The sequence below is a fragment of the Anomaloglossus baeobatrachus genome, chromosome 7 (assembly GCF_048569485.1).
Source record: "Anomaloglossus baeobatrachus isolate aAnoBae1 chromosome 7, aAnoBae1.hap1, whole genome shotgun sequence".
NCBI lineage: Eukaryota > Metazoa > Chordata > Amphibia > Anura > Aromobatidae > Anomaloglossus > Anomaloglossus baeobatrachus.
Genome location: NC_134359.1, coordinates 165,932,544 through 165,938,697, shown reverse-complemented (window position 1 = coordinate 165,938,697; position 6,154 = coordinate 165,932,544). Strand labels below are relative to the sequence as shown.

The 6,154-nt window shown below is 44.5% G+C and overlaps 1 non-coding gene across 1 annotated transcript; it reads left to right on the top strand.

Annotated features, from left to right (window-relative positions):
- Positions 1–699: 699 nt before the first annotated feature.
- On the top strand, positions 700–806 carry LOC142246873 (U6 spliceosomal RNA). Its single transcript, XR_012724924.1, has one exon. It is a non-coding gene; the product is annotated as a U6 spliceosomal RNA (small nuclear RNA).
- The last annotated feature ends 5,348 nt before the right edge of the window (positions 807–6,154 follow it).

The following is a 6,154-nucleotide window of genomic DNA, read 5'->3' as shown; positions in this document are numbered from 1 at the left end:
GGATTTATTTTGTTGGTGTTTTTTTTTGTTTATGCTTCCCCTCAATAAACCTGACCAAGCGTCAGTTACACCTGGAATTCCGCTGTCTGCCTGAAGTGAATACGTGCCCTTTGAACCCAGCAAAGGCGATCCCCGAGCGTGTTATCACAGTGCCTAAGCACTCTCAAGAAGATAGCTACCAACTACCTGCCTGTCGTGCCCGGCACCGATCTCTGCCAGAGCAGAAAGGTCACAGATCACTTCTGCCAGCAATTCAGCAGGTTCTTGTCATGGTTGTGTCATAGGTGCACACCAATTCAGAGAAATATGAATAAGCATAACTGCTCTATGATACATAAGGAATGAAAAATACAATTAGCCATATGAAAAATTGAAAACATTTAAATGTGACATTGCATAACTGCTGAGGATTATTTGAAAAAAGAGATATTTAGCTAATGTATTGATCAATTCATTACTGCCACTTCATGGTAATCTCTTATTTATGGGGTCCCTAACCAAATTCTACCTCTATATGCGGTTAAAACCTACTTTTGTGTATGGGTTTCTAACCAAATGTTACCTCTGTGTGCGGTTGAAACCTGCTTGTGTATGGAAGGCTAGGGACCTGGCTAATAGAAAATTGAATAAACATGGCCACAGGGCAGGACTGGGTTCTCAGACAGAAAAAACTGCATATCAATCAAAAAGACTGCTGGAGTGCTAGCTTTGGCAGCACATATGCTGAAATTGGAACGATACAGAGAAGATTAGCATGGCCCCTGCGCAAGGATGACACGTATAATCGTGAAGCGTTCCACAAAAAAAAAAAAAAAAGACTGCTGGAACACCATTGTAAATGTGAACAGGGTGCTTGCTAAAATATACACAATCTATATGAAGTGAAAGCTGCACACCAAATTCAAAGAAATATGAATAAGCATTCACTTCATATAGGTTGTGTCATGGGTAGAGATGAGCCACCCCCCTAGAGTTCCAGTTCGGTTCGGTTCGTCGAACGGTGCCCCATTCGACGAACCGTTCAACAAACCGTTCAACGAACCTCTCGCACCCCATTGAAAACAATCACAAACACCTAAAAACACCCTTCGCCGTGACAATGTGACACACGTGCCTTGTGTGGCTCACGTGTTGAACCTGGTTGTCCAGCAATTTTTAAAGCACTATCCTGGCCTACATGGCCTTCTGCAGAGAGCACGGTGTAGAGCCTTCCTTGATCCACACACTCAGACGGGCTGTAAAGGATAGGCTAGAGGGAAGCCACTCACCAAGCAGGACCCAAAGAACCCTGAAACCCTTTAACCCCTATACAGGGATTTGGAATTACACAGGGCCCAAGGTGATCAATACCTGTGGAAGGCTGCAGTTCCAGAGAATAGTAGTCAGGCAGGGTCAAAACATTAATTGAGGAAGAGGAACAGAATGGGATGGCCAGGACTTAATCAGAAAACAAGCAGAGGTGAAATGCAGATCAGCCAATTAGGTACATAAACAGCAGGCAGGAAATATAGTCAGGAAACAAGCACACAAAATCACAAAACAGAACTGAGGGTAACAGTAACCAGAGGTTCATAGCTATGTCTGGCAGTGGTCAGCAGACAGGATGGGCCTAAAAAAGGGTGTGGTGTCTTCCCATTGGTTGTAGCTGAATGATGGTACTTCATCTGTGAGACACCCACCACCTACATTCAGCCAGTGGTTCTGCATCTGTCAAGGTAACGCAGCACAGTGGGTGAGCATAACCTGCATCCACCTGCGCCGCTGGCATCGACTCCTCTCCCATCATTAGCACTGTGAACGAAAGTAACACATTGTCACCTGGCGACCGGAGTACAAATTGATGGAGCGGACTCCAGTGGTGACTTAACAGCCGTGTGCGGCAATGATGCAAACCTGGCTGCGGGCCTTCGTCAGGGCAATGTGACACACGTGCCTTGTATGGTTCACGTGTTGAATATGATTCTACAGCAATTTTTAAACCACCATCCCAGCCTACATGGCCTTGTGCAGAGGGCACACTCGCTATGTGCTCACTTCCATCGTTCGCACTTAGCAGCTCAAAAACTTTCATCGCTCCAGAAGTCTTTTTGTCTGGCGGTTCAACGCCTGAAATGCGATGTGCCGATAAGCAGGAATTTGAATCTGCACATGTTGCAGTGTCTGTTGCAGCACCGCTGAGCCCTGCTGAAATACGTTTACGGTGGCACCGATTCGTAACAACAAATAACAGCCAAAATAACAGGTGTACTTCTTCCCGTGGATAATATGATATGATCCTTTTTTCACGGACACGACCATCGCTAACAAATGTAGATGAGGCACCAAAACAGCAGCTGCTTCAATGGATCTCAAGTGCTCCATAAAGTGGACTCTCCTCCACCTCAAGTTCAATATCACAAATACTCCATTCCACTGTGGAGTCAACCCAATTGCACTTGCTTCCTAACAGCTCTCAAGTTTCCACCAGCCCTGCTGAGTATGGTGTAACAGAGATGGTTGAGTCTGCAGAGCTGTTCAGTCACACTATAGCCTAGAAATCAGATGTCTGCTCCAAAGTTGCAGAGTACAGACAAAGAAGTTATTAATTATTATTATTATTATTATTTATTTATTTATAGAGCACCATTGATTCCATGGTGCTGTACATGAGAAGGGGGTTACATACAGAATACATATACAAGTAACAATAGACAGACTGGTACAGAGGGAAGAGGGCCCAGCCCTTGCGGGATTACATTGTAAAGTATTTTGTGGAGGAGACAGTAGGTGTGGTGTAGGTTGGGCGGCAGCTACGCATGTTGGTGGTGTCATTGAAGGTAATAGTCATTTCTGAACAGATGATTTTTCAGGTTTCGTATGAAGCTTGCAGGTGTAGCAGATAATCTGACGTGTTGAGGCAGCGAGTTCCAGGAGACAGGGGAAATGATCTGCACAGATGCCCAGATGCTTTGTGAGTCGGATCCAGGCCCCGATGAAGAAGGTGCTGAGCATAATCTACACCCTCATTACCAAAAAGTAAATCCTCCTGGTGGAGACAATGGGGAACATGATGAGGAGACTCAGATACCTGATTGTAACGACAACTTTGCTATTCGGTCAGGGCAGGAAGAGGTTGTCATGGAGGACTCAGGACGAGGGGAATGAAAACACACAGGGTGATGATGAGGTTGGAGACACCACTTACTGTCAAACCAAAGTCAGCCAGTCGATGACGTCAGCAGAGGAGGTGGAGGAGGATGCTACTGACGACGAGTTTAGGTTGTGTCTTCCTGGACAGAGACAAAGTACTGGAAGCACGTCAACAACTGAATCCTCAAGTACAACTCTGCCTATGAGCATAAGTCATGTTGTCTATGCAGGTCGCATGGGCTGTAAGCCTTGCCTAGCCTGGGACATTTTGGACATCGCAAAGGATCACCCAAATCATGTAATCTGTAAGATTTGTCAACAATCTCTAAGTAGAAGGCAAAATCTCACAACTTTGAGTACTTACTCCATGAAGTGTCACATGGATATGAATTGATAGCGTGAGGGTGTATTGCTCAGCTTTAGCCACTGTCAATGCAACATGCTTATTTGCCGTTCATTGCATGCATTGTTGCAGACTACACACAAGAGGCTGCTGTTTTTTTGGATCTGCCTTTGTTTGGTCACTATAGCAATAGCAAATTGGTCTTCGGGTGTGGACTTGGACATGCTGTTTATGAACAGAATGAAAAGCTAAAGGTGTGCATTAAAGCAAGGAGCCATTGAGGAAACACTTCGTTCAATTGTGAGGGGAGTCGTGTTGGAGTTTGGTGAGGAGCACCGTAACGCCAGTGAGCAGCATCCTGTGCCACAGACGAACATTCTTACAGTGCTGTCTATACTGTTTACCGTGAGAGGAGCGTAAAGTCTGTATTTCTGGCAACTGGACATCACAGTACCCAGGTACGGTAGGCTGTGCCCAGACAGTAATGCGTGCATGCAACACTCTGTTTTATCAGCAAAACACATATCTTTTCTGGGTAGGTCGACTATATAGACAATAAGACTTGCTGCCTCTGCACTGTCAAATTGTCACATACAGTTTAAATCATAGAGGGACAGCGACACATGTTTGTATTGACTGTTGCTTTTCAAGATTTCCAGGACTGTGTTGCTGAGCTGTGTGGTTTGCATTCACACTATCATCTGCCTTATCTGGGAGGATTCAGCTAACAAGGGTATTCAGGGGGGGGTAATGTGTTTTGTCTATGTTTAGGTAAATAACTTGGAAGCTCTTGCGATGCGCCACTGGTAAGTCGTGTTCGCACACACACACACACACACACACACACACACACACACACACACGCACAAACACACAATTACTGCTACACAGAGGGATTAGCAGGTAGTAGGCAACAGAATAGATTGTTCAATTATTTAAATTGTATGCATGGTTCTTATTGTTTGTTTTGGTAAAGTTAAACAATCATTTATCAACCCAACTGCCTAGACTCCTTTTCCTGTTACGTTGTTTTCCTGCATACTGGGGAGCCCACCCTGTACACGACTTAAAATGAAGCATAAGTCGCAATGTGAATTTCACTGTGCTGCAATGCAGCCTAGCGGGGCTGTGCAACCACCGCCTGTCCCATCAAGTGCATCTGTGTGCTCTTCACCTCTGTGACTGTGGGGACAGCAATCACACATGATTTTTCACGCTGAACTTCCACCCATTTACCCGTAAGCGGGAGTGTGATTGGCAGGTCGTCACTTGTTTTGGAAGTGGAAACAGATGGTATTGTTGAGCTGTCAGACATCGAGAGAACCAACATTGGATAAAGGCAACATTATATCCACGCCTGCACCTTCGTCACAGATTGGCTGGACTACCTGTAGTTAATAATTGCATTCCAGAAATAGAAAGGAGTGTAGAATGCACATGTGTTGTACCTTGCTTGGCAGCAAAGGAACACTAACTTAGTATTCCAGACAATTTTAGAAAGGCAGAAAAAGTGTCAGCTCTTTGGGCAAATTAAAAAACATGGCAAAAGTTGGCAGGTGGGTACAGTGACCATGTTCTGTGGGTACCAGGACAGTAAAGGAAGCCTGACTTTCTATCCCTCCTAATGAAGAAATGCAGCAAGGAATTCCCTGAGTTTGCAATAAAAATAGTATAGCAAAATGTGCATAAGGGTGTAATGCAGAGGTGGTGGTACTTGCTTGGCACAAGTGGGACACTAAATTAGTATAGCAGACACATTGTGGATGCCACTAATTTTCAGCACTTTTTGCTATAAAAGTAGCAAGGAAAAATGTGCACGAGGGTTGAATGAAGAGGTAGTGGTACTTGCTTGGCACAAGTGGGAAACTAAATTAGTATAGCAGACACTTTGTGGTTGCCACTAAGTTTCAGCACTGTTTGCTATAAAAATAGCATAGCAAAATGTGCAAGATGGTAGAATGCAGAGGTGGTGGGACTTGTTTGGCATAAGTGGGACCATAAATTAGTACAGCAGACACTTTGTGCATGCCACTAAGTTTCAGCACTTTTTGCTATAAAAGTAGCGTGGAAAAATGTGCATGAGGGTAGAATGCAGAGGTGGTGGGACTTGCTTCGCACACGTGGGACCATAAATTAGTATAGCAGACACATTGTGGATGCCAATAAGTTTCAGCCCTTTTTGCTATAAAAAGGGCATGGCAAAATGTGCATGAGGGTTGAATGCAGAGGTGGTGGGACTTGCTTGGCACAAGTGGGACACTAAATTAGTATAGCAGACACTTTGTGGATTCCACTAAGTTTCAGCCCTTTTTGCTATAAAAATAGCATAGCAAAACGTGCATGAGGGTTGCATGCAGAGGTAGTGAGACTTGCTTGGCCTAAGTGGGACACTAAATTAGTATTGCAGACACTTTGTGAATGCCACTAAGTTTCAGCACTTTTTGCTAAAAAAGTAGCTTGGCAAAAAGTGCATGAGGGTTGAATGCAAAGGTGGTGGGACTTGCTTGGCACAAGTGGGACACTAAATTATTATAGCAGACACTTTGTGGATGCCAATAAGTTTCAGCACTTTTTGCTATAACAATAGCGTAGAGAAATGTGCATGAGGGTAGAATGCAGAGGTGGTGGGACTTGTCTGGCACAAGTGGGACACGAAATTAGTATAGCAGACAATTTGTGGAT